The sequence below is a fragment of the Haematobia irritans genome, chromosome 5, assembly GCF_050003625.1.
Source record: "Haematobia irritans isolate KBUSLIRL chromosome 5, ASM5000362v1, whole genome shotgun sequence".
NCBI classification, from domain to species: Eukaryota; Metazoa; Arthropoda; class Insecta; order Diptera; family Muscidae; genus Haematobia; species Haematobia irritans.
This window is the reverse complement of record NC_134401.1, coordinates 37,257,711-37,283,227: the sequence shown is the minus strand read 5'-3', so window position 1 is coordinate 37,283,227 and position 25,517 is coordinate 37,257,711. Positions and strand designations below refer to the sequence as shown.

The 25,517-nt window shown below is 29.5% G+C and overlaps 1 protein-coding gene across 3 annotated transcripts in view; it reads right to left on the bottom strand.

Annotated features, from left to right (window-relative positions):
• Positions 1 to 25,517, bottom strand: part of cora (erythrocyte membrane protein band 4.1 like coracle) — a 204,915-nt gene that overhangs the window by 44,810 nt on the left and 134,588 nt on the right. For all 3 annotated transcript variants that reach the window (XM_075312951.1, XM_075312952.1, XM_075312953.1), the window contains exon 2: positions 19,680 to 19,823. The gene's annotated coding sequence lies outside the window, so the exon portion shown is untranslated. The remainder of the gene's footprint in view (positions 1 to 19,679; positions 19,824 to 25,517) is intronic.

The window sequence follows — 25,517 nt, the reverse complement described above, 5'->3', positions numbered from 1 at the left end:
ATAGAAATGAAATATTGACAAAATTTCTTATAGAAATTGGAGTTTTGGCAAAATCTCCTGTAAAATTGGAATTTGAACAACATTTCCTAAACAAATAAATTTTGATTAAATTTCCAATAGATATTGGTATTTTTGGTAATTCATCGAAATCGGAATTTTGACAAAATTTCCTAACGAAATCGGAAAATTTCTATAGAAACGAAATTTTAACAAAATTTTCTATAGAAACTTGTCATAAAGAAGTGTCAATTTTTCCATTTCTTTAAACCGTTGTCTCTTATGTTGCACATTTTTGTTGTGCTACTAAATGCTACACTTTTTTACATTTTTGTGCAACTTTTGTGCCAGGTTGGTGGCACCTTTTAATTAATGCTTTATTTCATAATCCCCTATCCCGATTCGTTTGAGATTGAGACTCCGATTAGTATCTTAATCCTAGTGTTATCAAGACATGTGTGACGCCTGAAAATATACAAAGATGATATTCTCTATAAGGCAAATTTCAAGGATTGATATCCAATGAAATGGAGATAAAATGATTGTCGAATTTGTTTATATTTAATTAGAATTCATTTAATTCGTATTGCCACCATTTGTGCCACTTTTTTTAAAATTGTTTGCAAGTAACACTTTTTGTGCCACTTTTTTGCGACAATAAAGCTGATCAAAATAGTATAATTTGGAATGTTCAATGGTAGAAACTGTAAATGTCTATAAGGAATAGGGCCTTTAAGTAATGCACTATCACAGTGGGCTGAATTTTGTAAATGAGCCTGAAATAAATCGTACTGCAAATATAACCTAAATAAGGTATGATTTAGTTTTAATTCAAAATTGTTTAAATTTTAATTAGGCAAAAATAACCTTAAGCATAGAGAAAAAGCTATTGGAAAGAATATCTCCTTATAATTCCTGCTAATTAATTTAACGACTTTATTGTACGTATGCCCAGCCATGAAATCAACAAGTTGTAATATGTAAGTACTAGTATACACGCCTACCATACAAACCAATTTGCTATAGTCTACCATAAAATATCATTCCCATCTAAACGTGCCATTGAAATGAATATTAGAATGAATGCTAATTTGACTTCCCAAGTCTATCTATAACAAACATGCATCCCACTCGACCATTTCTTTTAGCCATTTTGCGTACTATACTAAATGCCACTTTACTATCACACTCCTTAAAATTGCGAACTTGTGTATCCTTGCTGTGGCTATTGTTAATTATACCTTGGGGTATTGTTGGCACTTCGTAGAGGTAGTATTTAGCATTAACAGTAGCCAGCTCCCTAAAGTCTAGACTTTTTTGTGTGTTTTATGTGACATTGTAATGTAATTGTGGTCTTCTCATGAAACACGAATAAGATAGGAAATGAGATCTCTTTTTGGAACATTTTATTCCTAACATAAGAATCATGTTTTGTGGAAATGTATAAAAAAAAATTGGCAACTTGGTATGCTGAAAACGTTTTTGTTAATGTTTACTGAGGGTCTATTTCATGGTAATTTACTGCTTAAGGTCCTTTAGAAGATGGGGATATTCTGTGGTTAAATCGAAATAAATTCACTTAAGGATAAATCAAATGGAATTCGTTGGCATTATTGCAACCTCATATCCATGAAAATTAAATGAATGCTTTTTCTACTAGACCGGAAAATTTTGTCAAAATTTTATTCCAATAGAAAATTTTATCAAAATTTTGTTTCTATAGAAAATTTTGTCAAAATTTTATTTCTATAGAAAATTTTGCGAAAATTTTATCTTTATAGAAAATTTTATTTTTATAGAAAATTTTGTAAAAATTTAATTTTTATAGAAAATTTTGTGAAAATTTTATTTCTATAGAAAACTTTGTCAAAATTTTATTTCTATAAAAATTTTGTCAAAATTTGGTTCCTATAGAAAATGTTGTCTAAATTTTTTGTTTCTATAGAAAATTTTGTCAAACTTTATTTTTATAGACAATTTTGTCAAAACTTTATTTCTATAGAAAATTTTGTAAAAACGTTATTTCTATAGAAAATTTTGCCAAAATTTTATTTCTATAGAAAATTTTGTCAAAATTCTATTTCTATAGAAAATTTTGTCAAAATTTTATTTCTATATAAAATTTTGTCAAAATTTTATTTCTTTTATTTCTATATAAAATTTTGTCAAAATTTTATTTCTATAGAAAATTTTTAAGAAAAAGAAAATTTTGTCAAAATTTTATTTCTATAGAAAATTTAGTCAAAATTTTATTTCTATGAACATTTTTGCACAATTTGGTTTCTATAGAAAATTTTGTCAAAATGTTATTTCTATAGAACATTTTCTCAAAATTTTATTTCTATAGAAAATTTTGTCAAAATTTTATTTCTATAGAAAAATTTGTCAAAGTTTTATTTCTATAGAAAATTTTATCAAAATTTTATTTCTATAAAAAATTTTGTGAAAATTTTATTTCTATAGAAAGTTTTGCGAAAATTTTATCTTTATAGAAAATTTTATTTTTATAGAAAATTTTGTAAAAATTTAATTTTTATAGAAAATTTTGTGAAAATCTTATTTCTATAGAAAACTGTCAAAATTGTATTTCTATAGAAAATTTGGTCAAAATTTTATTTTTATAGAAAATTTTGTCAATATTTTCTATTACCATAGACAATTTGTTCAAAATTGTACTTCTATAGAAAATTTTATTTCTATAGAAAATTTTGTCAATATTTTCTATTTCTATAGAAAATTTTGTCAAAATTGTATGTCTATAGAAAATTTTATCAACATTATATTTCTATAGAAAATTGTGTAAAAATTTTATTTCTATAGAAAATTTTGTCAATATTTTCTATTTCCATAGAAAATTTTGTTAATTTTTTTTCTTATAGAAAATTTTGTCAAAATTGTATGTCTATAGAAAACTTTGTAAACATCAAAATTTTATTTCTATAGAAAATTGTGTGCGAATTTTATTTCTATAGAAAATTTGGTCAAATTTTGATTTCTATAGAAAACTTTGTAAACATTTTATTTCTATAGAAAATTTGATCAAAATTTTATTTCTATAAAATTTTTGTCAAAATTTTGTCTAAATTTTTTGTTTCTATTGAAAATTTTGTCAAATTTTATTTTTATAGAAAATTTTGTCAAAACTTCATTTCTATAGAAAATTTTGTAAAAACGTTATTTCTATAGAAAATTTTGCCAAAATTTTATTCTATAGAAAAAAAAAATTGTCAAAATTCTATTTCTATAGAAAATTTTGTCAAAATTTTATTTCTATATAAAATTTTGTCAAAATTTTATTTCTATAGAAAATTTTTAAGAAAATTTTGTCAAAATTTATTTCTATGAACATTTTTGCAAAATTTGGTTTCTATAGAAAATTTTGTCAAAATGTTATTTCTATAGAACATTTTCTCAAAATTTTATTTCTATAGAAAATTTTGTCAAAATTTTATTTCTATAGAAAAATTTGTCAAAATTTTATTTCTATAGAAAAATGTGTCAAAATTTTATTTCTATAGAAAATTTTGTCAAAATTTTATTTCTATAGAAAATTTTGTCAAAATTTTATTATATAGAAAATTTTGTCACAATTTTATTTCTATAGAAAATTTTGTCAAAATTTTATTCTATAGAAAATTTTGTCAATATTTTATTTCTATAGAAAATTTTGTCAAAATTTTATTTCTATAAAAAATTTTTGTCAAAATTTTATTTCTATAAAAAAAAATTGTCAAAATTTTATTTCTATGAACATTTTTGCAAAATTTTATTTCTATAGAAAATTTTTCCAAAATTTGGTTTCTATAGAAAATTTTTGCAAAATGTTATTACTATAGAAAATTTTATCAACATTTTATTTCTATAGAAACTTTTGTCAAAATTTTATTTCGATAGAAAATTTTGTCAAAGTTTCATTTTTATAGAAAATGTTCTCAAAATTTTATTTCTATAGAAAATTTACTCAAAATTGTATTTCTATAGAAAATTTTGTCAAAATTTTATTCTATAGAAAATTTTGTCAATATTTTATTTCTATAGAAAATTTTGTGAAAATTTTATTTCTGTGGAAAATTTTGTGAAAATTTTATTTCAATAGAAAATTTTGTCAAAATTTTATTTCTATAAAAAAATTTTTCAAAATTTGGTTTCTTTAGAAAATTTTGTCAAAATTTTATTTCTATAGAAAATTTTGTCAAAATTTTCTATTTCTATGGAAAATTTTGTCAAAATTTTATTGCAATAGAAAATTTTGTCAAAATTTTATTTCTGTAGAAAATTTTGTCAAAATTTTATTTCTATAGAAAATTTTGTCAAAATTTTATTTCTATAGAAAATTTTTTCAAAATTTTATTTCTATAGAAAATTTTGTCAAAATTTTATTTCTATAGAAAATTTTGTCAAAATTTTTTTTCTAAGAAAATTTTGTCAAAATTTTATTTCTATAGAAAGTTTTGTCAAAATTTGATTTCTGTAGAAGATTTTGGCGCTGTGGACTGATTGGTACCACTGCGGTTCTTTTTTTGATTATCACGGAAAAATTGAAATGTCCTACCATCCCATTACGATATTTCTTACAGTTTTACTCTCTCGTAATATATCTTTCAACAGCAAATCTCAAAATTATCCTGTTTTCCATTATTAATTAAATTCAGCCACAAATGTGACAGATGTTTTGATAAATATCCCCTCATATAGGCCTTTAAACCACGAATGCCACTTACTAGCAACTGCTGTAAATGATGCCAATGATTTAATAAAGAAGAAAAAACTTTATGCCATGATTAATGTGTAAATACTAACTGGCTGGATGTGGATAATTTTTGTTTTGCATTTTTTTGTTAAGTTTTTCTTGTTTTCGTTTTCTATAATTGTGACATTAATGTTTATGATAATGTCTATTAAAATGTCCAAAGATAATTTAATGCCATTACAAAATGTACACCACACCAAAGATTGTATTACAGAAAAAATGTAGGCACACCACAAATAGGGATGTAGTCACGGTTGCCACTCGAACCTAGAATAATCTGAAAAAAGAGAAATTTTTTCTAAACAAAAAAATCTTAGTTTGGACAATTTTATTTCTATAGAAAATTTTGTCAAAATTTTATTTCTATAGGAAAATTTTGTCAACATTTTATTTCTATAGAAAAATTTTGTCCAAATTTTATTTCTATAGAAAATTTTGTCAAAATTTTATTTCTATAGAAATTTTTGTCAAAATTATATTTCTATAGAAAAATTTATCAAAATTTTATTTCCAAAAAAAATTGTCCAAATTATATTTCCAAACAAAATTGTCAAAATTTTACTTCCAAAAAAAATTGTCAAAATTTTATTTCTATAGAAAATTTTGTCAAAATTTTATTTCTATAGCAAATTATGGTAAAATATTATTTCTATAGAAAATTTTGATAACATTTTTTGAACAAATAGGGATGTAGTCACGGTTGCCACTCGAACCCAGAATAATCTAACAAAATTTGGAGAAAATTTTTCTAAACAAAAAATTTTAGTTTGGAAAATTTTATTTCTATAGAAAATTTTGTCAAAACTTTATTTCTATAGAAAATTATGGTAAAATATTATTTCTATAGAAAATTTTGTCAAAATTTTATTTCCATAGAAAATTTTTTCAACATTTCATTTCTTTAGAAAATTTTTTAATTTTTTTTCTATAGAAAATTTTGTCAAAATTGAACTTCTATAGAAAATTTTGTAAAAATTATATCTCTATAGAAAAGTTTATTCAAATTTTATTTTTATAGAAAAGTTTATTCAAATTTTATTTCTATAGAAAATGTTGTCCAAATTTTATTTCTGTAGAAATTTTGTCAAAATTTTATTTCTATAAAAAATTTTGTCAAAATTTTGTTTCCATAAAAAATTTTGTTAAAATTTTATTTCTATGAAAATTTTGTCAAAACTTTATTTCTATAGAATATTTTGTAATAATTTTATTTCTATAGAAAAATTGTGAAGTACCTCTTAGTTGGAGAAAAATATTTTGCAAAATCTACCAAAACATCAAGTATTCTTCCAATCTACAAAACAGCAAAAAATCTACAATTTTTGGTAGAATTCTACCAACTGTGGCAACCTGAAGATGTAATACGAAAGTGGGATTTTGGAAATAGGAAAATTTGTAAATAATTCTGCAGGTAGGTATTACAGGCAATAATCATAGGATATTTGCCAAAAACAAGATTAAATTTGTGGATCCTTATGTCCTTTAGAATTGTGTCTTGGCATGATTTAATCTTGAATCACAATCATTAGTCTTCGCCCAATTTCAAGACGTGAGAACTACTTCCAGTAAGATGGTTCCAATTTTTTGGTGAATTTCAATGCCATGTCATCGGCTGATCCCAGCAGGTCTATACTTTTTTTCTTTTAAGGAGAGGAAAAGGCTGTTTCCTATGCTTAGCCTTACCTTACCTTTGAAAATCTCTTGCTTTAGAGTGGCTTAACCCGAATTGTGCTATAATTATTTTCTTCGAATTTTGAAATGTCAGTGGTACGTTTATCAGCGATCAACACGAGAAGATTTAGTGACTGTCTAATGTGTGTGACCATATAGTCACGCTAGTATAGCCCGGGTTAAATACGTCTTTACGTTAGCAGATTGATCTATCATCCCTTCTATCCCATAATATAAAATTGGCAATGATTTTATTATTGAATGTATACTTTGTACACCAAAAAAATTCAGTAAAATTGAGCCAATGAAAATTGTTCATTGGTATAACGAAACAATATCATTGAGACAATGAAAACATTCGTTAATGGTACAAAACGTTTCGTTTTCGCGACTAAAAATTTCATTAAAAATACGAAAAATTTCGTTATATCAATGAATTTCTTCCATTGGCTCAATTTTAATGACACATTTCATAAATATAACAAAGAATAATCAGCTTAATCAAATAATCGAAATATGTAATTAAAATTTAGTCAATTCGTTGATATACGATATATTTTTCATTATTATAAATTTTTTTCTGTTAATCAATGAATAATTTCGTACTATTTACTGGAACTGTTTCGTTATTCCAGTGATAAAATTTTATTGACTTTAAAGAAATTTCCCTTCATTCCAGAGAAAACTATGTTTTTTTTTTTTTTGGAAAATTTTGGGGATTTCTAGGAACTGACATCTCTACAGAGGCAACACCAGGCAACACTCCAAACCTCAAAACATAAAAATGACATCAATTAATAGCCATATTAAATATTCTAAAGGTAACTCGTTGTTGGTGATAATGCCTAGGGAATAGGATGCATTGTTGGATACACAGCAAGGAGGACAAATTGTTGGCTTGTAAGAATTGAGCTGAATTATTCTTGTATGCCAACGCAAAGGTGTAATTGCCATTTGGAATGTTAGTCGAAATTTAAAATGACAAACAGCTTTTATGGACATTTGTAAACACGACTCATTGGCGCCTTTCGAAAGATATTTCAAAACAAAAAAGAATGTTTTTTTGACAAAATTTACTATAGAACTGAAATTTTGACAAAATTTACTATAGAAACTAAATTTTGACAAAATTTACTATAGAACTGAAATTTTGACAAAATTTACTATAGAAACTAAATTTTGACAAAATGTACTATAGAAACTAAATTTTGACAAAATTTACTATAGAAACTAAATTTTCTAATTATACAATTATTTTTCGAGCTTTATGGAGAGATATAGATTAAGGAACATGGTTAATCTCTTTCTTTTCAATGGCTCTATTAACCATGTTCCTTAATCTATATCTGTCCATAAAGCTCGAAAAATAATTGTATAATTAGATATAATGCATTTGGACGTCAATTGCCTGTTTCGGTATCAGGCTAACATGAAATATAAGAAACTAAATTTTGACAAAATTTACTATAGAAACTAAATTTTCACAAAATTTACTATAGAAACTAAATTTTGACAAAATTTACTATAGAAACTAAATTTTGACAAAATTTACTATAGCAACTAAATTTTTACAAAATTTACTAAAGAAACTAAATTTTGACAAAATTTACTATAGCAACTAAATTTTGACAAAATCTACTATAGGAACTAAATTTTGAAAAAAATTACTATAGAAATTTAATTTTGTAAAAATTTACTATAAAAATGAAATTTTGACAAAATTTACTATAGAAATTAAATTTTGACAAAATTTATTATAGAAACTAAATTTTGACAAAATTTACTATAGAGATGAAATTTTGACAAAATTTACTATAGAAACTAAATTTTGATAAAATTTACTATAGAGATGAAATTTTGACAAAATTTACTATAGAAACTAAATTTTGACAAAATTTACAATAGAAACTAAATTTTGACAAAATTTATTATAGAAACCAAATTTTGACAAAATTTATTATAGAAACTAAATTTTGACAAAATTTACTATAGAAATGAAATTTTGACAAAATTTACTATAGAAACTAAATTTTGACAAAATTTACTATAGAAACTAAATTTAGATACAATTTACTATAGAAATGAAATTTTGACAAAATTTACCATAGAAACTAAATTTTGACAAAATTTACTATAGAAACTAAATTTTGACAAAATTTATTATAGAAACTAAATTTTGACAAAATTTACTATAGAAATGAAATTTTGACAAAATTTACTATAGAAACTAAATTTTGACAAAATTTACCATAGAAACTAAATTTTGATACAATTTACTATAGAAACGAAATTTTGACAAAATTTACCATAGAAACTAAATTTTGATAAAATTTCCTATATAAATGAAATTTTGACAAAATTTACTATAGAAACTAAATTTTGACAAAATTTTCTATAGAAATGAAATTTTGACAAAATTTACTATAGAAACTAAATTTTTACAAAATTTACTATAGAAACTAAAATTTGACAAAATTTACTATAGAAACTAAATTTTGACAAAATTTACTATAGATAATAAATTTTGACACAATTTCCTATATAAATGAAATTTTGACAAAATTTACTATAGAAACTAAATTTTGACAAAATTTACTATAGAAATGAAATTTTGACAAAATTTACTATAGAAACTAAATTTTGACAAAATTTACTATAGAAATGAAATTTTAACGAAACTTTCTATAGAAAGTAAATTTTGACAAAATTTACTATAGAAACTAAATTTTGATACAATTTACTATAGAAATGAAATTTTGACAAAATTTACCATAGAAACTAAATTTTGACAAAATTTACTATAGAAAATAAATTTTGACAAAATTTACTATAGAAACTAAATTTTGAAAAAATTTACTATAGAAAACTAATTTTGACAAAATTTACTATAGAAACTAAATTTTGACAAAATTTACTATAGAAACTAAATTTTGACAAAATTTATTATAGAAACCAAATTTTGACAAAATTTATTATAGAAACTAAATTTTGACAAAATTTACTATAGAAACTAAATTTTGACAAAATTTATTATAGAAACCAAATTTTGACAAAATTTACTATAGAAACTAAATTTTGATACAATTTACTATAGAAATAAAATTTTGACAAAATTTACCATAGAAACTAAATTTTGACAAAATTTACTATAGAAAAAAAGAAAATTTTGATAAAATTTACTATAGAAACTAAATTTTGACACAATTTCCTATAGAAATGAAATTTTGACAAAATTTACTATAGAAATGAAATTTTGACTAAATTTACTATAGAAACTAAATTTTGATACAATTTACTATAGAAATGAAATTTTGACAAAATTTACTCTAGAAACTAAATTTTGAAAAAATTTACTATAGAAAAAAAGAAAATTTTGATAAAATTTACTATAGAAACTAAATTTTGACAAAATTTCCTATAGGAAAAAAGAATGAAATTTTGACAAAATTTACTATAGAAATTAAATTTTGACAAAATTTACTATAGAAACTAAATTTTGACAATATTTACTATAGAAATGAAATTTTGACAAAATTTCCTATCGAAATAATATTTTGATAAAAATTAAATTTAGAAATTAAATTTTGACAAACTTTCTTCCAGAAATGAAATTTTGAGAAGAAATGAAATTTTGACAAAATTCCTTAAAAAATTAAATTTTAACAAAGTTCCTTATGCAATAAAATTTTGACAAAACTTCCTATGCAATGAAATTTTTCCAAAATTTCCTATAGGAAAAAAAGTAACAAAATTTCCTATTAAAATGAAATTTAGACAAAATTTTCTATAAAAATGAAATTTTGGTAAAATTTACTGTAGAAATTAAGCTTTCACAAAATTTTCCCCTAGAAATTACATTTTGATAAAATTTCCTATCCAAATGAAATTTTGACAAAATATCTCATGCAAAAAAAAAATGTAACAAAATTCTCTATAGAAAAATTTGTACAAAATTTCCTATAAAAATGAAATTAAAAAAAAATCCTCTGGAAATGAAATTTTGAGGAGAATTCCTAAAAAAATGAAATTTTAAAATAAATTCATATAGAAATGAAATTTTGACAAAATTTCCTACCGAAATAATATTTTGATAAAATTTCCTCTAGAAATTAAATTTGGACAAACTTCCTTCCAGAAATGAAATTTTGAGAAGATTTCCTATAGCAAAGAAATTTTGCAAATATTTCCTATAAAAATGAAATTTTAACAAAATTTCTTATGCAATAAAATTTTTAAAAAAATTTCCACGAATCAATTAAACACCTCTTGTGTGTGTCCTGCATTTTGTGTAAGGCGTAAGCGAATTTTAGAAGCATATAGCTTTAAATTACTGGAGGACCTGGAAAATATTAACTTAAGCAGTCTGCTAATATTTTTGGAACAATCTGGTTGGTTTAGCAGAAGAAATTAATCGAGTAGGTTCAGTGGTTAAAACTAGAAGTGCCCATATGTGATAGGTACTTTTAGTTTAGTGGTATCACAATGGACTGAATAGCCTAAGTGAGCCTGAAAATACAACGGGCTGCCACTTTAATCTAACCTACGCCACGAAATTTTGATAAAATTTACTATAGAAGTTAAATTTGGACGAATTTTTAAATTTTGAGCAGATTTCCTACAACAAGAACATCCGTAATTGCAATGGAATCCAGTTTTAAAATTTACAAAAATTATAGCATCACACAAAAAATTTTTTTTCTGAATCAATCACGAAATTAATTGATCCAATTAATTTTTTAATTGAAATGTCTTCAATCACAGAAATGATAGTATCAATTAAAAAATTAATTGACAGTCAATTAAAAAATTAATTGATCCAATTAAAAAATTAATTGATACTATTAATTTGTGTGATTGATTTTTATTTCAATTAAAAAATTTGTTGATTCAATTAAATTTTTAATTGAATATTTTTTAAAACTCAATTAATATTTTAATTGGAAAAATTTTCGTGAAATTTTTTTCTGTGATTAAAAATATTAACTCAAAATTAATTAAAAAATGCCACAACATGACATAAAGGTGGCACAAAAATGTAAAAAGTATGTATTTTAGTGGCACAACAAAAAAGTGGTACAGGTTAGGTTAGGTGGCAGCCCGATGTATCAATCTCACTTAGACTATTCAGTCCATTGTGATACCACATTGGTGAACTTGGTACAAAAGTGACAACTTTTCAAAAAAAAAAAAACACACAAAGGCTCGATGATAACACTACTCTCGACATTGAGTGAGGGAGATATAACTCCTATTGGCCACCTAACTAAAGCATTACAAGAAATGAAGATGACCTCGTGTAATGACAATTTTTTTCAAAGGCTTAGAGGAAGAATAGAGAGAAGCATTTCATTCCCTGCATACACTAAGATTAGTTACTGAGTAAACATACAACGCCTACGTGCTTGGATTGTAAACAAAGATTTTGTAGATCTTTTGTGGTGACTGAAACAAACCTAGAATACAATATTTCCCCCCCCAAAAAAATAAACACACATTTATCCTTAAAACTATTGTTTTATTTTTTTTTTTGTGGATGTCATAGTTAGGAAAACTCAATGTCATCTGGTTCTTCTCTTATTTACCATCTCTTAATTAAGTCTTTGACATATTTATTTTAGTTGGCATAGAACAACTATGCCAACTAGCCAATGACGCCAGTCCGCCATATTGCGTAAACATTTCCCCACCACATAGACTAATGGAAATCTCCATCAAGCTGTAAAAGGGAATGACGCCACACGTTGGGCGCCACTTAGTTTCGAAAACAGTCTTCAACCACTAAACAACTACCCGCTACGCACTTACAGCCCTTGCAAGCAAGTTAGTAGTTGATAAGGAGATGATGAAATCCTTGTTCTTGGTAATGTTATATCCTGTAATCAACCTATTTTATTGAAGGATATTCTTCATAAAAAAGTTTATGTCCTGTGTTGTTTTTTGCTTTTTTTTTTTGTGAATGAAACAAGGAAACAGGAGAACATATACAAATGGTATCCAACGGAAATTAGATTTAAATTGCTTTTTCTGCAAATTATTGCAAGGACCTTACTATAGGGAAGAAAGGACACCAGTTTTTATGTCCCTATAGACATTCTTCAATCATATAAGATGATGATGATGATATACAACCTACTGATATTTATGTGTGTGGGAATGTATGTATGTAGTTTACAATGTATATGTCTGAACCTTCCCTACATATTTATACAGGATATGTATGAACTGTTTATGTCCTTTTATTTCTTGCATAGGAGTATTCAAAGCCATCACATTGGCGTCATATCGCAATTTGGTTTATTTCCTATGGCTGCCATTGACTTCGTCCTCCCACGCACACACGCATTTCAACAACATTTTACCAGGAAGACAACTTGTCTGGCTTTTTGAGTAATTTATGCCTTTTTCATTGCTTTGTCTCTTCATTTTAGGTTACCATAAAAAAAAATCAATCCTTAAACAAAATAAATTTCGCAATTCCAAGTTTGCTATCAGAAGTAAAAAGGAGAGGGAAACAGATAATTGAATTTATTTGGGGGTTGTTGAGTATCACAAGGAAATAATCGAAGTCATTTTTATGTTTTTGTCTTGTTTTTTATACGAAGAAAATTCCAACATTATGTTGTGATATTTATGTCATCGATGACGTTATTCAATTTTTGAAGACATTTCAACAATGCATAACAATGGAATTATATTGAATTTAAAATCATCTTTAGGGGTGTTATTGTTTATGCAAATGTTTTCGTTTTGTTGAATGTTCTGTAAAATAGGGAAACTGGCTTTTCATATGAGGCACACTGAAGAAAATAGTCTGTTAATGATTTGATATTAGCGCCGCTATATGGAAGCATAGTTCTGCCCTAAGAACGCGTTTAAGACGCAATTCTCTTTTAAATTGAAGTTTTGCGAACTTGATACCCGAGAAAAAAAAGGCAACGAAAAATGTTGATTAAATTTTTCTTTAGTTCATGAAAATGACTTGATTTTGTTTTATTTATTTATTCATTATTCATTGCAATTCTAAAAACTATAATAAACATTAAAGCACTAGCTACAAAGGCTATCGGTTTTGATTATACCCTAAACCACATAGTGGTCAGGGTATAATAAGTTTGATCGGCCAAAAAATGTGCCTACCAGAAATATTGATTTTAGACCCCATAAAATATATACCGATCGTCTCAGAATCACCTCCTGAGTCGATCTAGCGCTTGGTGTCCGTCCGTCCGTCCGTCTGTCCAAGTATTTTTTCTTCACAGGATTCCGATCGCAATTATTAACCGATTTTGATGAAATTTGGTACAGGGAGTTTTTTGGGCACAAGGATGAGCGCTATTGAATTTGGAAGAAATCGGATCAAATTTAGATATAGCTCCCATATATATGTATCGCCCGATTTCGACAAATGGAGCCACATTGCATTTTTTAAAAACCGATCGTCATCAAATTTTGCACATAGTAAACTTTTTCATCACCCTTTAAGTCTGCAAAATTTCATCGAAATCGGTTAAGATTTAGATATAGCTCCCATATATATGAATCGCCCGATTTTCCCAAATTTGGCCATAAAAACCTTATTTATAAAGCGATCTTACTCAAACTTGGCTTACTCTAATCTTTTATGGTACTGACAATATGTGCCAAAAATAATCGAAATCGGTTCAGATTTAGATATAGCTCCCATATATATGTATCGCCCGATTTTGCCAATTTTGGCCGTAAAACCCTTATTTATCAACCGATAGTACTCAAAGTTGGCTAAATATAATCTTCTATACCTCTAACTGTATGTGCGAAATTTCATCGAAATCGGTTAAGAATTAGATATAGTTCCCATATATATATGTATCGCCCGATTTTGCCAAATTTGGCCGTAAAAACCTTATTTATCAACCGATCGTAACCAAGGTTGGCTAAATTTAATCTTCTATATCACTAACTGTATGTGCAAAATTTCATCGAAATCGGTTCAAATTTAGATATAGCTCCCATATATGTGTATCGCCCGATTTTGAAAAATTTGCCCCTAAAGGGTGATACGGTCAAAATTTGGTCAAGGGAAAACGCGTGTAAATCGGTGAAATCGTTTATTTAAAAAATCAAATTAAATTTCTTTTTCAAGTTCAATTAGTATAAAATTCAGGAAAAATATTCAGTTAGGCGTTCGCTTTTCCAAATTCGAATTGCCGGGCCTCACGCTTGACACCTGCCATCAGATTTTGTACAGCCACCTTGTCCACCTTTTTCGCCGCAGAAAGCCAGTTTGCCTTGAACTGCTGCTCGTCCTTAGCAGTTTTTTGGTCTTTTTTAGGTTCCGCTTGACAATATCCCAGTATTTCTCAATTGGCGTGTTGGGAGGGTTCTTGTCCTTGGGTTCTTGTCCTTGTTGGCGGCGTACCACTCCATGGCCTTTTTACCGTAATGGCAAGATGCCAAATCCGGCCAAAACAGTACGGAACAACCGTGTTTCTTCAGGAAAGGCAGCAGACGTTTATTCAAACATTCTTTCACGTAAATTTCTTGGTTGACAGTCCCGGAAGCTATGAAAATGCTGCTTTTCAAGCCACAGGTACAGATGGCTTGCCAAACCAGATATTTCTTTGCGAACTTTGACAGTTTTATGTGTTTGAAAATATCTGCTACCTTTCTCCTTCCTTTTGCCGTATAAAACTCCTGTCCCGGAAGCTGCTTGTAGTCGGCTTTGACGCAGTCAAACTTCGTCAGCATCGTCGTGTGCAGCCTCCGGGATCGCGCTTTGGCCGTCGTATTTTGTTTATCACCGCGATTTGGAGTCACTACCTTCTTGTAAGTCGATAGTCCGGCTCGTTTTTTGGCTCGATGCACGGTTGTAGACGATACACCCAGATTATTTGCGGCATCTCGGAGAGAGAGGTTAGGGTTTCGCTTGAAACTACCGGCAACTCTCTTTGTCGTCTCAGCGGCTTCCGGTTTTCGATTTCTCCCCGATCCAGACTTCCTGGCTGTCGACAAACGTTCCCCAAACACTTTAATTACATTTGTAACGGTTGATTTGGCAACTTTTAGCGATTTTGCCAGCTTTGCGTGCGAGTAGCTCGGATTTTCGCGATGCGCGAGCAAAATTTTGATACGCTGCTCTTCTCGCGTGGACGGTATTTTGACAACTGAAGAGTGAATTCCAAAATCAAAATAGGAGCAATTTTCTACGCACACACACCTTCAAAATGAGGGGTGTTCAGGATTTTTAAATGCAAAATTGAAAGAAATACGTCAAGTTTATATTGACCAAATTTTGACCGTATCACCCTTTAATAACCTTATTTTTGACCATAGGGGCCTCATTTATTAACTGACTCAAATTTTACACAAAGTGACTTTCTGTGGTATCAATCATACCTGCAAAATATTATACAAATTGGTTCAGATTTAGATATAGGTTCCATATATATGCATCGCTCGATTTTGTCATATTTGGCCATAATACTCTTATTTATTAACCTATGTTATTCAAATTTCAAATTTTGATGTACTAGCTGATCGTATTTAGACTTCCATGTAGCTCTTACATAAATCTATTGCCCTATTTGCAGAAATTTGGATTTATTACCCACAACTAATTGACCGATTTCCTCTTTTTTAATAATGGACTCAATATTAGTGGCATACTAATTCTTTTGGTGCAAAATAAACTATAGCTCCTAATATTAGGAGCTATACAAGACACCCATAAAAATTTACCCCCCTTTATGTTCTCCAATGATAATGATACTCCAAAACCAATACCAATGATACCCCACAAATGCTTATGTTTACTAATTCAGTAGGGGTGGTTTAGGGTATGATATAGTCGGCCCTGCCCGACTTTCCTCTTTACTCCCTTGTTTTATTTAAACGTTGCCAAATATGAAAAATATTTTCTTTTTTTTATTATTTTTTGCTTACTTTAATGAATTGAACTAAAAATAAAATAGAAGCATATACGGCCGATAGTTCGGTCAGGCCGAATCTTTTATGCCCTCCACAATGGATTGCATAGAAACATCTACTATACTGAAAAAAATCTCATGTCCGGTTCCAAAGATTTTTGGCTATATTCATAATAATTTACCGACAGTTTATCGAAGGAATTTGTATGGTAATAATAGGTTTAAAGTTTACGTTAACTTTTATGAATATGGGGGTTTGTCTTTATACTAATGATTTTGTTATTGATTCCGAGCCAAATATTCCAAGCGGACATTTGGCTTGCGGAGCCTCTTAAAGAAGCAAATTTCATCCGATCCAGTAGAAATTTGGTACGTGGTGTTAGTATATGGTCTGGTCTCTAACAACCGTGCAAAAATTGGTCCATATCCGTCCACAATTATATACAGCCCCCATATAAACCGATCCCAAAATTTGACCTCCGGAGACTCATGGTGGAGCAAAATTCACCCGATCCGGTTGAAATTCGGTACGTCGTGTTATTATATGGTCTCTAATAATCATGCAAAAAATTGTTCCATATCGGACCATTGGAGGAGCAAAATTCATAGGATCCGGTTGAAATTTGGTACGTGGTGTTAGTATATAGTCTCTAACAACCGTGCAAAAATTGGTCCATATCGGTCTATAATTATATATAGCCCCCATATAAATCGATCCCCAGATTCGTTTTGTGGATCCTCTAAGAGAAGCAAATTTCATCCGATTCGGATGAAATTTGGTACATTGCTCTAGTATATGGCCGCTAACAACCATGGCAAAATTGGTCCATATCGGTCTATAGTTATATATAGTCGATCCCCAATCACACAAAAATTGGTCCATATCGCCAAATATAATCTACCAACATTTTATTACTGTCGATTTTGTCAAAGCTTTATTTCTATAGAAAATTTTGTCAAACTAAATTATATACGTATATAATCGGCCTTTTTTTTTTGTTTAATATATACCCCGTATGGACTAATTTACAATTTAGAAGACGGTGTTAAGAAGTTTTAAGATACCTTGCCATCGGCAAGAGTTACCGCGTCCCAAGTAATTCGATTGTGGATGACAGTCTTTAGTAGAAGTTTCTATGCAATCCTTAGTCAAACAATTTTTATACTGCGCCACACTGTGGAACAGGGTATTATAAGTTAGTGCGTATGTTTGCAATACCCAGAAGGAGACGCGATAGACACGTGGTGTCTTTGGCAAAAATGCTCTGGGTGGGCTCTTGATAGCCATGTCCATCTGTCCGTGAACACATTTTTGTAATCAAAGTCTAGGTCGCAGTTTTAGTCCAATCGACTTAAAATTTGGCACAAGTATGTGTTTTGGGTCAGAATGGAACCCTATTGATTTTGGAAGAAATCGGTTCAGATTTAGATATAGCTCCCATATATATATTTCGCCCGATATAGACTTATATGGCCCCAGAAGCCAGATTTTTACCCTAATTTACTTAAAATGTTGCACAAGAAGAACAATTAGTACTATAGTCAAGTGTGCAAAATTTTATTGAAATCGGTTCAGTTGTAGATATAGCTCCCATATATATCTTTCGCCCGATATGGACTAATACGGTCCCAGAAGCCAGAGTTTTACCCCAATTTGGTTGAAACTTTGCACAGGGAGTAGAATTAGCATTGTTGCTATGCGTGCCAAATTTGGTTGAAATCGGTTGAGATTTAGATATAGCTCCCATATATAGCTTTCGCCCGATATGGACTAATACGGTCCCAGAAGCCAGAGTTTTACCCCAATTTGGTTGAAATTTTGCACAGGGAGTAGAATTAGCATTATAGCTATGCGTGCCAAATTTGGTTGAAATCGGTTCAGATTTAGATACATCTCCCATATAGCTTTCGCCCGATTTACACTCATATGACCGATTTAGTTGAAATTTTGCACAGGGAGTAGAGTAGAGGGAGCACTGTATCTATGCGTGCCAAATTTGGTTGAAATCTGTTCAGATTTAGATATAGCTCCCATATATAGCTTTCGCCCGATTTACACTCATATGACCACAGAGGCCAATTTTTTGCTCCGATTTAGTTGAAATTTTGAGTCTATAGATTTTGTAGAAGTCTATCAAATTCTGTCCAGATCGAGTGATATTTAAATGTACGTATTTGGGACAAACCTTTATATATAGCCCCCAACACATTTGATGGATGTGATATGGTATCGAAAATTTAGATCTACAGGGTATACTATAGTCGGCCCCGCCCGACTTTAGACTTTCCATACTTGTTTTTATTAAAATTAGGACATGAATCATAGAAATTAGCGTCCCTCCTTTAAAGTCGTATGTCTTTGTACTAAGGAAAGTTTTTTTTTTCAATCCATAATTGCAGAAGAACAGGAATACTTCTACACCCATAGAAAAAATCATGAACGGCGTGGTCATTTTGAAACGATCCGTTCATGAAAGTGAATCAACACACATGTGTTGTCAAACTGAGAACAGATGGGGACAATCTGACAACGTAAAAATGACACCATAAGTTTTCAAAACAACAACCAGCGTTCATGATCTGAAAACGTAATGGTTACGAATTTATAAACAAAATTAAAAAAAGATTTCCCCTACCGTGACTCGAACCTGTGTTGCCTGCACGATACACGTTAACAGTCGCCTCAGCACATTGCACCAACGGCGGAGTTCACATAACAACGTCTAACGATTATTTTAAGACATTTTATGACCAAAGAAAAACGAATGCCGTTCATGAAATCGTGAACGCCCGTGGACGAAATCGTGAACATTCCGTTTTGATTTTTTGTGAACGTTTCCGTTTCATTTTGACAACGTCCGTACACGATTGTGAAACGCAATTTTTTCTATTAGTGTACAAAAAATATATAACATGCATTTTTGATTTAAAAAAATCGTCCTTAAATTAACTGAAATATTGAATCTTTAAAAAATATCTTAAAGAAGCCACATCTTTGGTTCGGAAACAATACCAACATTTTTAAGGGAATGTCAAATTCTTTGGATCCAAGTAAACATTTTTGAGTGTAGTCTACGAGAACCTAATTAAAAAAAGTTCGTAATCCTTGTCTTAATCTCTTTTTTCATTAAATTTAGGACAACGTTTGATGCATCCATTAAAGTCGCACGTCTTTGAAATAAGCAAATTCTCTTTAAAGTAAACATTCTTTCAATTAACTTTAAATATAGGATAATACTCACAGAAAAAAAAAAATCACGATTTTTTTTCCAATGTTTTTTTTTTTGTTTAAATATTTTTTTTTGTTTTTTTTATATTATTTCTTAATTGTTTAAAAGACAATATTTAATACTTACATTATTTCGTATTTCGAAAATACAATTAATGGCGCCGCAATTTCATACAAAATTGGACATATGTGTGAATAGAGGAGGGTAGTCGTTGGGTAAGAGGAATAAAAAAAAATTCACCCAGTTGTTCAGATTTGTTTCAGATAAATGCTGTAAATAGAAAAATAAACAAAATATAATTTAATTTAATTTAATTTAAAAAAAAACATGAAAGTTGATTCATTAAATATAGCATAAATTGACAATAATGTTTAGCCTTTCAAAGAGAAGCAATATATCTACAACACACTCAAGGGGTTCCTCCCTGATGGTGTAATCGAAAAAGGAAAAGTGATGCCATCATCAGCAAGAAACAAAAATTCTTAAAGAAATCTCATAAAATTGCAAAGTCTCTAAAAAACTAAAAACAAGACCAGATCAACATACCTCCTATAATCCAGAAATCTATCGTTTATATATGTTGTTTGTTTTTTTTTAAGATAATCTGTAGATATTTTGTAATTTGTAATATTTTTTTTTTTTTTTTGGATGTCGTTGCCTTTTTTGCCGTGCTTCATATCTATCAGAGATACCAAGCTACACTACTCACACAAAAGTTTTCTACAATATTGATGGTGGGCCACCAATGTAGACAAGTTTTTTTGTTTTTTCTTTTTTTTTTTTTTTGCATACACTTTCGTTTATTCATTTATGTCGCTGCCAGCTGACTCCATGGACGCGTGTGGCATGTGTCTTGAGGATAAATTACTGATGACGTGTTTGCTAGAAGTGATTGAGATATAAACACAAGTATATGAGGTCATATCACCATCGTCATCATCATCCAGTGTCAAGAATATTTGCTTATTACGAGTCTATAAAAGTGTGTTTGCCAATTCTTAGCATTATGAAGTAATAGAATATTTTTTATATATTTTTAATTTATTGTGGGCCATGGGATTCTTGGAAAATATTTTTACAATGTTTATTCAGTTTGCTATGATCACATATCGGAAATGCGTAATATGTCTGTCTGAACCGTCAAAATATGAGAATATATAAAGTCAAAGGGACTGGCGCTAAGTGCTAGGACACAAAGGGAAGAGGACTTTTAGAAAGCAAAGCTCAAAGAGCCGCCTTGGACAAATCGCCTCTAGAATACACAGTGCGGTGTAAAATTTTACAAACGTCGTCTGTCCTATGGGAGGCCCAAAAAAGAAAAATACTAAGAACACTCAAGACCGGGCACCAGAGTAGTTTAGAAATTAGCAGATGATATAGAGACCTTGGAGTACACTACTGTCCCTGGCCATGAATTGATTCAGAATTTGTCCTAGCTTCGAGTAAATATAATGTAACTATGACTCTATTAGGGATACTAAAGTCTAAAATCTACTTTTCGACTAATCAATTTTTTTGTCAAAAGAGTGGAAAAGTCGAAGTCGATTTTTTTTAGTATTCAAAATCTTCCATTTTTACATAACAACTAGCATAATATGGCCCGATTCGCTACGCTTCCCTGACTTTTTAAAACTGAGAGATCATTTGTTAAAAAAATCACATTTATTTCGAAGTAAATTTTTGAGACAAATTTTGCGTTAACTAAGTCAAACATATTCTTCACAGAACATTTGGAAGAAATCGGGCAGGACTTATCTTTAAGGATTTAAGGAGGACCATGTATTGTGTATTTAAATTTCTCTGACCGATATTCGATAAAATTTAAATAATATTTGATAAAATGTGAATTACGAAATTCGAAAAATATGCAAAATTACTAATTAATAATCAAATAAATTAATCAATTAATTAATTTTATTACTAAACTCTTTTTTGTAAAGAAGGGCCAGGGGCACTGTCACCGTTGCCACTTTTTTCAAGCGGTGATACTTTTGTGCCACTAAATGTGATACTATTCAGATATTTGTGCCACTTTTTTGTCATACTGCGCCACATTTTAATTAAGTTTACGTATACTGTACATTTGTGAACATTTTTCCTCTTGTGTTATAATGTTCTCAGCGGACAATTGTTCCGCCTAAAAGTATGCAAAGAAAATTAAATATTGCAGTTACCCTCCACCATAGGATTAACTTTGTCATTCCGTTTGTAACATATCGGAATATTGCTCTAAGATTACATAAAGTATATATGGGTCGTGGTAAAATTCTGATTAGATATAAGCATGTCCGTCCGTCCGCCTGTTGAAATCAAGCTAACTTCCGAACGAAACAAGCTATCGACTTGAAACTTGGCACAAGTAGTTGTTGTTGATATAGGTCGGATGGTATGGCAAATGGGCCATATCGGACGACTTTTACGCATAGCCCCCATATAAACCGGCCCTTAGATTTGGCTTGCGGAGCCACTAAGAGAAGCAAATTTCAACCGATCCGGAGCATCTTGAAGGACCAAAATTCATCCGATCCGGTTGAAATTGGGTACGTGGTGTTAGTATATGGTTTCTAACAACCATGCAAAAATTGGTCCATATCGGACCATAATTATATAGCCCCCATATAAATTGACCCCCATATTTGACCTCCGGAGACTCTTAGAGAAGCAAAATCCACCCGATCCCCAATCACTCAAAAAGTGGTCCATATCGCCAAAAATAATCTACCAAAATTTTATTTCCATACAAAATTTTGTCAAGATTATATTTCTATAGACAATTTTGTCAAAATTTTATTTCTATAGAAAATTTTGTCAAAATTTTATTTCTCTAGAAAATGTTGTCAAAATTTTATTTCTATAGAAAATTTTACCAAAATTTTATTTCTATAGAAAATTTTGTCAAAATTTTATTTCTCTAGGAAATGTTGTCAAAATTTTATTACTATAGAAAATTTTGTCAAACTGAATTATATACGTATTTAATCGGCCTTTTTTATATATACCCCGTATGGACTAACTTACAACTTATAATAAGACGGTGTTAAGAAGTTTCAAGATAACTTCCCATCGGCAAGTGTTACCGCAACCCAAGTAATTCGGTTGTGGATGACAGTCTTTAGTAGAAGTGTCTATGGAATCCAGGTGGAGGGTACATAAGATTCGTCCTAGCCGAACTTACAGCCGTATATACTTGTTTTACTTTAAGAAAAAAGTCTGGCAAGAGGGTTTGGGGACCATCTTCCCTCCAAATATAAAAAATCGGAATGCTTACTATTTTCAAAAACCTTCCCGATCAGATATTGAAAAATGAGTTCCCCTTCCCCGCCAACATATCGAGACATTGTGTATAGTGTATTAGTTTATTCTAGTTCTTCCAAGATCCCAATAAATTTCAAAAAAATCGGAGAATTCTAGATTTTGTTCTATTCTTTTCAAAAAAAAAAAAAAAAACAAAAAACAAAGGACGTCACCTTTTCCCATAACATATCGAAGAATAAAATAGCGGATTTTTGTCTAGGGACCAACCTCAACGCGCCTGAAAACTTCAAGAAAATCAGGGAACTTCTCTTCAAGCTTCAATATGTCGTGTGTGACAAAATCACAAACTCAGGTATTCCCCTCATAATCTCCTCACATGTCTTTTGTATATTTCTAGTTGAGTTTTTCCACTATACTTAAACGGGCAATGGGTCAGTATCGCTTTTCGACCAAATTTCGATAAATAAAATAGCTGATCTATGGCCAAAGGCCACCGCAAGCTTCCCTGAAAATTTCAAGCAAATAGGTTCAGTACTTTTGTAAAAAATCAGGTCAACCAACCAAATATCAAAAAAAAGCGGTAAAAAAAATTCAAAATTCAACTCAAATTAGTTGAAAGGGGAAACTTCAACTAAACACGAAAAATCGACATGCGACTTTTTCAAATATTGAAAAAAAAAAACAAGTATATACGGCCGTAAGTTCGGCCAGGCCGAATCTTATGTACCCTCCACCATGGATTGCGTAGGAACTTCTACTAAAGGCTGTCATCCACAATCGAATTACTTGGGTTGCGATAACACTTGCCGATGGCAAGGTATCGTAAAACTTTTTAACACTGTCTTCTAAATTGTAAGTTAGCCCATACGGGGTATATATTAAACAAAAAAAGGCCGATTAAATACGTATATAATCTAGTTTGACAAAATTTTCTATAGAAATGAAACCTTGACAAAATTTTCTATAGAAATAAAATTTTGACAAAATTTTCTATAGAAATAAAAATTTGACAAAATTTTCTATAGAAATAAAAACTTGACAAAATTTTCTATAGAAATAAAATGTTGACAAAATTTTCTATGGAAGTAAAATGTTGACAAAATTTTCTATAGCAATACAATTTTGACAAAAATTTCTATAGAAATAAAATGTTGACAAAATATTGTATAGAAATAAAATTTTGACAAAATTTTGTATAGAAATAAAATGTTGACAAAATTTTCTACAGAAATAAATTTTTTACAAAATTTTCTATAGAAATAAAATTTTGACAAACATTTCTATAGAAATAAACTTTTGACAAAACTTTCTATAGAAATGAAATTGTAACAAAACTTTCTATAGTAATAAAATTTGACAAAATTTTCTATGGAAATAAAGTTTAGGTAGATTACAAAATTTTCTATAGAAATAAAATTTTGACAAAATTTTCTATGGAAATAAAATTTTGACAAACATTTGTATAGAAATAAACTTTTGACAAAACTTTCTATAGAAATGAAATTTTGACAAAACTTTCTATAGTAATAAAATTTGACAAAATTTTCTATGGAAATAAAGTTTTGGTAGATTATTTTTGGCGATATGGACCAATTTTTGTGTAATAAGTCATCAGCTATATATAACTAAAGACCGATATGGACCAATTTTTACATGGCTGTTAGAGGCCATATATTGACAAAATGTACCAAATTTCAACCGTATCGGATGACTTTTGCTCCTCCAAGATTCCGGACGTCAAATCTGGGGACGGTTTATATGGGAACTATATATAATTATGGACCGATATGGACCAATTTTTGCATGGTTGTTAGAGACCATATACTAACACCATGTACCAAATTTCAACTGGATCGGATGAATTTTGCTCTTCCAAGAGGCTCCGGAGTTCAAATCTGGGGATCGGTTTATATGGGGGCTATATATAATTATGGACCGATATGGACCAATTTTTGCATGGTTATGAGAGGCCGTAAACTAACATCAGGTACCAAATTTCAACCGGATCGGATGAATTTTGCCCCTCCAAGAGGATCCGGAGGTCAAATCTGGGGATCGGTTTATATGGGGGCTATATATAATTATGGACCGATATGGACCAATTTTTGCATGGTTGTTAAAAACCGTATACTAAGACCACGTACTAAATTTCAACCGGATCGGATGAATTTTGCTCCTCCAAGAGGCTCCGGTGGTCAAATCTGGGGATCGGTTTATATGGGAGCTATATATAATTATGGACCGATATGGACCAATTTTTGCATGGTTGTTAGAGGCCGTATACTAACATCAGGTACCAAATTTCAACCGGATCGGATGAATTTTGCCCCTCCAAAAGTCTCCGGAGGTCAAATCTGGGGATCGGTTTATATGGGGGCTATATATAATTATGGACCGATATGGACCAATTTGTGCATGGTTGTTAGAGACCCTATACTAAAATCAGGTACCAAATATCAATCGGATCGGATGAATTTTGCCCCTCCAAGAAGCTCCGGAGGTCAAATCTGGGGATCGGTTTATATGGGGGCTATATATAATTATGGACCGATATGGACCAATTTTTGCATGGTTGTTAGAGACCGTATACTAAGACCACGTACCAAATTTCAACCGGATCGGATGAATTTTGCTGCTCCGGGAGGCTCCCCAAGCCAAATTTGGGGATCGGTTTATATGGGGGCTATACGTAAACGTGGTCCGATATGG